The sequence below is a fragment of the Buteo buteo genome, chromosome 20 (genome assembly GCF_964188355.1).
Source record: "Buteo buteo chromosome 20, bButBut1.hap1.1, whole genome shotgun sequence".
Classification (NCBI taxonomy): domain Eukaryota; kingdom Metazoa; phylum Chordata; class Aves; order Accipitriformes; family Accipitridae; genus Buteo; species Buteo buteo.
This window is the reverse complement of record NC_134190.1, coordinates 3,066,543-3,074,109: the sequence shown is the minus strand read 5'-3', so window position 1 is coordinate 3,074,109 and position 7,567 is coordinate 3,066,543. Positions and strand designations below refer to the sequence as shown.

The following is a 7,567-nucleotide window of genomic DNA, read 5'->3' as shown; positions in this document are numbered from 1 at the left end:
AGCCCCAGGAACCACACGGAGAGAGAACCACACGCAAGGGAGAAGCAGAGGGTCGGGTCAGGCTCAGTCTGGGGTTGTCCGTGCCTCACCGACATCCTTTTTTCTTTTCGACAGCAGACGATAGACACTGTGCCCAGGTGGTTGCACATCGAATGATTCAACGTTGCCGTAACTGGAGCGAGGGGCAACTGTCCCCTGATGGTCATCAGTGGGGGTGGGATGTTCGGTCCGTGAACTGGGGCTGGATCTCGTGCACCTCGGCTCGTCGCCCATCTTCCCGGTCCTCCCCTTGTGGAGGCCCCCAATATCAGACAAAAAAATGGTGCTGACATCTGCTGGTTATTATTCAGATGGTAATGTACTAGTTGTACATAATGTCCTTTCTGAATGATGGGCAGAACGGTCCAGCAGCTCGTGACATCGCCAAACACACTGTGGGAGGTTTAGCTTCTCTCGTCCTTTCTGGTCGTCTCCGGTGGCATCTCCAGCTAGAACCTGGGTTTCTTCATTTGCTGGTTTTCCCTCTTCTGAATTAAGGCAATGATGCTGTACTGGCTTTGTGTGGCAAGGTTTTGGTAGCGGGGAGGTTACAGGGGTGGCTTCTGTGAGAAGCTGCTGGAAGCTTCCCCCATGTCCGACAGAGTCAATACCAGCCGGCTCTGAGACAGACTCACCGCTGGCCAAGGCTGAGCCCATCAGTGACAGTGGCAGCGCCTCTGGGACAACAGATTTAAGAACGGAAAAAAGTTACAGGGCACACAGAAATGGTGGCCAGAGAGAGGAGTGAGAACATGTAAGAGAACCAGCCCCACAGCCCCCCAGGTCAGTGCAGAAGGAGGGGAGGAGATGCTCCAGGCGCCGGAGCAGAGATTCCCCTGCAGACCGTGGTGATGAAGACCACGGTGAGGCAGGCTGTCCCCCTGCAGCCCAGGGAGGTCCACAGTGGAGCAGATCTCCGCCTGCAGCCCAGGGAGGACCCCACACTGGAGCAGGTGGGTGCCTGAAGGAGGCTGTGACCCCGTGGGAACCCCGCGCTGGAGCAGGTTCCTGGCAGGACCGGTGACCCGCAGGGACCCACGCTGGAGCAGTCTGTGCCTGAAGGACTGCAGCCCGTGGAAGGGACCCACGTTGGAGAAGTTCATGAAGGACTGTCTCCCGTGGGAGGGGCCCCACGCTGGAGCAGGGGAAGAGTGTGATGAGTCCTCCCCTGAAGAGGATGAAGCAGCAGAAACAACGTGTGATGAACGGACCGTAACCCCCATTCCCCGTCCCCTTGTGCCGCTGAGGGGGGGGGAGATAGAGAATTCAGGAGTGAAGTTGTGCCCGGGAGGAAGGGAGGGGTGGGGGGAAGGTGTTTTGAGATCTGGTTTTATTTCTCATTATCCTACGCTGATTTTGATTGATAATAAATTGAGTTAATTTTCCCCAAGTTGAGTCTGTTTTGCCCATGACAGTAATTGGTGAGTGATCTCTCCTGTCCTTATCTTGACCCAGGAGCCCTTTGTTATATTTTCTCTCCCCTGTCCAGCTGAGGGGGGGAGAAGTGATAGAACGGCTTTGGTGGGCACCTGTTGCCCAGTCAGGGTTAATCCACCAACAGATGCTGAGTTTACTGTAATTTGTGATATTTTCATGTCTGTGCACACGAGTACCTTAACTGGGGTTTTCTTAAAAAAATCTTTAAAATATTCATTTCTTTGTTCTCAAGGGTTGAAACCTTGAGTGTGTGTGTGTATGGGTCTATGCCTGATTAGCCTCTTGAAATGCCCAGTTAAATGAATTTTGTAGATTGCTAGTGACAAGAATTGTGGTTATGGATTTGGCTCAGTTCCATGCCAGCAATTTAATACATCCATACATGTCCATGATATCAGGTATGCTTCTCAAAAACCATTCAAAAGCGACATGCCAGTTTAGATACTGGAATTACATTCTTGGGCCAGTCCTGAATACTTCCCGATGGGCATCTGCAGGAGAAAGTAAGTTTATGTAAAGCAAGAGAGAGTTACGAGGCCTGTGCAGATTTGATTTTGAGAATGAAGTGGCACAGAAGATAGAGCTGAAGCTGTAGAAAAGCACTATCTTAAAAAAAAAAAAAAAAAAAAAAAAAAAAAAAAGAAAAGGAAAAAAAAGTCCCAAACCAGCTGCATTCCTTCTAAATTAAAAGCAGCTGGAATGTAATTAAACTTATGCTGTGATGCCACCTATGGGATTTCTGTGGGGAACACAACCCTGGCCACAGTGTTTATATTTTTAATCTTAGGGTTGAAGTTTTGTTTTAAAACCACAAGAGCATGATGTCCCCCATAGTCTATCAAAATAAATGTTTCCCACACTGTACCTAGCTATTTCTGTATTTAATTTAAGGAAAGTTATAGTCCTTCTCAGAAACTTTGGTATACTGCCTTCAGCAAATACAAACCTGAGCCAAACACCTCATACAACTTAGGAACCGCTTCCAGTTCCTGGTACAGTCCACAGAAGCATTTCTAAAAAAAACCCTTAGCACATACTAGATCTGTCTTGTAAAAAAAATAAAAATCATCAAAGTAATAATACAATCTATGAAAAATCTTTTGAGTTACTGAAGACATAACAGCAGTGATTTTTGAACCTGTGAAATTGATGAATGGTTTGGGAAATAGAGGATTTCAGTATTAAAAGATTAGCATTTTGAAGCCATAAATAAATACAAACTTTAAAAAATAAATCCAAAGCTTTAATGCAAACAGTCCAAAGTGAACATCCTAAACCCTAGACAAGTGATCTGGATGTTAAACGTTCAAAGTAGAGACATCCAGTTTATGGCTGTGAGTCTTTCACTAACCAACCTGTGAATTTTGGGCAAGACCTTTCATTTCACAATGCAGGAAAGGCCATAATATACGAGGAAAAATACGTAGCTTTGAGAAATATGTAATACGTATACAATACCTGCTCAACTCACTTGACTCTTTTCAACCACAGCACCATTGTTCCCAAATTGTGGCTTGCCTTCCCCAAGTAGTACACGGAGCTTTTTTCAGGTCAAGGGGGCTGCTGGACATTTAGCCACTTTTATTCTGACAGGTAGGGACTGGACAAATGCAACCTTCTTGCTGAGTCAGTGCCAATTTTTTTCTAAGGTGTCAGATACGTGCCTGGTGGATGCAGCACAGCGCTGTGGAATGGCTACAGGTGGGTTGGATGCACAAAAAGTAAAATATTTCAGAGATATTTGGTATTTGTTATGATGTGATGCATGTTGCTGCAATGGAATTGTTGATCTGGAATTAACTTGCAAAGGGAAAGCATGGCATGGATCAGAGCTTCGAATACTGGAAGTAGCCACATTTTAAAAATGCAAAATAAGTGAGGAGACCAGCAAAATGGTGAGCATGTATAGTGCTACTTTTCAGCTACAGGGAGCACTACTGCAGAATCGTGGAGTGGGTGAGGTGGGCAGAGACCCCTTCCCATCATCTAACCCAACCCCTGCTCGAAGCCGGGCCGCCTAGAGCCCAGGACTGTGTCCCATCACGTGTTGGGTATCCTCAAGGATGGAAGAGAGATTCAGCCTCGCTGGGAAACCCCTGCCAGCGTTTCACCAATCTCGTGGGAAAAGTGTTTTTCTTGCGTTCGGATGGAATTTGAGGTTTCTCATTTGTGCCCGTTGGCTCTTGTCCTGCCGGCAGGCTCTGCTGGGACGAGCCTGGCTCCCGAGTCTCCGTTCCCTCCCTTCGGGCATCCCTTCCCGTTGATGTGACCCCCCCGCCCCGAGCCGTCTCTTCTCCAGGCTGAGCATTCCCAGCTCTCTCAGCCTTTCCTCCTTTCCCAGCCCCTTCGTCACACTGACGGCTGCCGGCTCCCCCCACGCTCCTGCCCTCAACCCCTCCACACCCACGGGCTAACGAAGGTCCACGGCGTTTAAACGCACCCTAACTGGGTCCTCCTTCGCCAAGGGGGGACTTGTAGAAACTTGTAGAAACCTTGGTGGCTCCCTTGCCAGATTATGAACGTTTCCTTGGAAAACGGGCGTCTATCAATAATAATGTAATTAAAAGTCTATTGCAGTACACAGCAAAACTTTATCAAAGATTACCATCAGCTGCACATGCGTTTACTAAGAATAAATGTTCCTGCTGTGGTCTGGTATGAAATGTCTACTCTGCTGTTAAAAATCAGTGTATCAGGGGATGACACCGTTGCCTCACGCGTGCTGCCAATGCCTTTATCTTCATCTGGCTCGGTTCATGTCTGACATACGACACTGCTGTACAAAGGAAATTCGGGTGAACTATTCAGTTTTGGAACTTTTATTATGGCATTGAGAAGAAGTACTGAATAACTAGTTCATTTCCAGAGTTTGTTCCAGTGATGTTAACTCAGTCTGCTTATTAACGTGGGTATTTTCTAATTTATTTTATGTACTTGTTGAGTGCAAGTGTGAGTGTGCTTCTTCTAACTGCATAACAGAAAATGAATATGAGGTGTAACGGATCCTGAGTTACACCATCAGAGCAAGAAGAGCCGCAGTAATGGTAACATTTTGTGCTTCAAGCAGTGTTTCTGTACTACACAGCTCCTTGATGCAATAACAATGATGTGAAAAGTTCAAAGAGAATTTCTCGGTCTCTGCCCCTTGCCCACACCCATGTTGTTTGCCTCTGAAGTTTTTTAAACACTTGCCAAGAGAAACTTCTCCCCATGAACATGACGGATGCATATTACTGGACCGTAATCAGGCCCTTGCATATTTTTGAGTGTGCTTAAACCTGACTAAAAACCACGCCAAGAATAATGAAATGCAGCCTGGTTACGTGTACCGCTGTCGAGGAGATACCCCGTGCGCTGTTCCTTAGGTCAGGGAGGGCAGCTCTCCTCTGACCAGCCAGGCATTCCCAGAGTGCGGTCTTTCTTACCTACAACATATACTTAAAACACAACAGATGACTCATCCTGAAAGTGCTTATTTTGTTCCATGGGCAATATAGGAACCGTAGCTGGTGGCTAGTTCAGCTGCAGACCTCCGGGTTTTGAACAGCGAACCGGTAGGCGGGTTAACCCCGCTTCAGGTTCAGCTGTGCTACTAGAAAGCATTCAATCACTAAAAAGCGAAGTTCACGCCGGACTTGCAAAATGGCAACCGTTAGGAAAGAAAAGTAACGACAAAATAGCGGAGGAACACAATTCAGTATTGTTACCATCAAGACGGCGTTAGCTGCTTCGGCATCACAACAGCTGACTCGGGAGACTCGTAACTGAGCTCCCCACCGCACACCACCACTTGCCCTGTTACCAAAGCTACGAACTTCTGCTGTTTGTCTTCTGTTTGTCGCCAGGGCTGCCTTGCTCCTCCGTCTCCCAGAGCAGGGCTGTAGAAGCCCGTGCTTGAGCTTGCTGCTGGTGGCACATCCCCGTTGCATCATGTAGGGATGGAGATGGTTTCCATCACTCTTTTCTGTTAGCCTTTGTAATAAGCGTTCTAATGATTCCTCTGACTCTGCCTGTACAGTTTCTCCTGCTGCAGTCTTCTAAACCTAGAAAGGCAATATTTCATAATTAATACATTTCATGATATGATTAGAGACCATAATTTCACCGGCTTTGATGGAAGAGCTAAACACGGGTGAGATGATTGTGATTGGGGTGCTTAGAGTCACAACTCCATATACCCTGATGATAATACTGTGGTGGTCATTAGTTGTGAAATAAGGAGAGCAAACCTTGTACTACACAGAAGGAGTAGGTATCAGTTACTGCGATACCATGGTTTAAATAATACGTTACGAATTGCTAGCTGGGTTGAGATAAACACTGGAAGAGAGTTTGGATAGCTAACTGAATTCTTTTGTTTTTTTTTACAGTGTATCATAAGCAGGGGAAGTCTACATCTAGCATCAGAATTCAAACAGAAAGTTGTGAAACCGTGGCAGTTGTTTTGTTTGGAAGAAAAAAAAAAAGAAAGAAAGAAAAAAAAAAAGACTTGGAGAGCTTAATTTATGACTTGCAATGTGGGATTCAACAGCAGAATATGCCGTGCCATGCAACCACAGATACACTAGCAATGTGAACACGCAAACGTACATTGCAGTTTGGAGGTAAGCTAGGTATTTTAGTTAAATATTCTGCAATTTTCTAATTAATTTAATGGGACACAGGAAAAGAGCTGCTGTGTTAATAAAACATTTCTATACACGCCAGTGTGTACCCAATTAAAAAGGCAGTGCTCATACATACCAGATGCATAGGGGATATCCATTATTTATACTGTAACATCAGGTTAGTTAACTCATGTAAGAGAAAGTCATGGAGCACACAGTTGTATTTCATCAGAGGAGTGCACCCTGCCGAAGAGGAGATCAAAAACTTATTTCTGTTTTTAAAGAACAGTTTTTTCTAAATTGCTATAAAAACCACATAGCCAAAGTTTTTTGTCATTTTTTTAAAAGTGCTGTGTAAGAAAGGTTCATTTGTGCTGGCAAGTAAATGTTCAAGTCACAGCTACTGCAACTAATGGAAAAAACAAAAATAAGCTGGAAGTGATGGTGGGGAGCTATGTATGTGATGATAGAAATTGTGGAAGCTTCCAAGAATAGGGAAAAAGAGATACCCATCTATTTTCATATTCTTAAAATGACTATAATGAACCCTGTGAACAACTCTCCAAGCTTCTCCAGCTGTGCCCATAGTCTTCGCTATGCTGCAACAAAGCACACAGCAACAAGGAGGAGCGATTAAGGGACATGGCATGTAATTTAGGTAGTGCCAAGTGCATAACTCCGTGTTAATCATAAGCTGAAGAAATAATCAGCAATTCCAAATAACATTTTTCTTTTGGGGACTAAAAAGCCCAAAATGAACTACCCTAGAAAAATTCAGTTATAAAAGCTTTGTAAATGCCAACTTATGGTTTTGTGGTGGTATCCTGTCCCTTTAGGAGAATCAAGTTTCAATCAAATGAGACTTGTGAAAACAAGGAAGCTAAACCTACTGGTTTTCCATTGCACAGAGAAGGCCACGTCTGTAAATTTTTTCAAATATAATATTCTATCCAACACTAAATTTTTTTAAGTACAGTATTCACTCCAGAGCCATAGTTACTTGACCAGACACTGGCAAGTTCCATGCCGAGAACTGCAGAGGGTGCAGTTCCCGTGTAGCACAGCGCTGGAATTAAGGATCCCCGTTGTCTCAGACTGCACTAGAAGCATTCAGAGACGACACACATCCTCTCTGTATTATTTGGGAAAGTTAAAACTAAGTTACTTTGTCTTCACAACTGTTCTGACCTGACTTAGTGTTGTGATTTAACCCTGGCCAGCAGCTAAGCACCACGCAGCCACTCACTTACTTCTACCTGGTGGGATGGGGGAGAGAATCTGGAAAAAAAAAAAAAAAGGTAAAACTCGTGGGTTGAGATAAGAGCAGTTTAATAGAACAGAAAGGAGGAAACTAATAATGACAGTACTAATAAAAGGATTGGAATATAGAGAACGAGTGATGCACAATGCAATTGCTCACCACTTGCCCACCGATGCCCAGTTAGTTCCTGAGCAACGATCCCCCTCAGGCCAACTTGCCCCAG

General features: G+C 44.9%; 1 long non-coding RNA gene across 1 annotated transcript; it reads right to left on the bottom strand.

Annotated features, from left to right (window-relative positions):
• Positions 1-5,449: 5,449 nt before the first annotated feature.
• Positions 5,450-7,567, bottom strand: LOC142042377 (uncharacterized). Its single transcript, XR_012653736.1, has 3 exons — positions 7,272-7,567; positions 6,220-6,326; positions 5,450-5,519 (listed from the first exon to the last, which is right to left on the bottom strand). It is a non-coding gene; the product is annotated as an uncharacterized LOC142042377 (long non-coding RNA).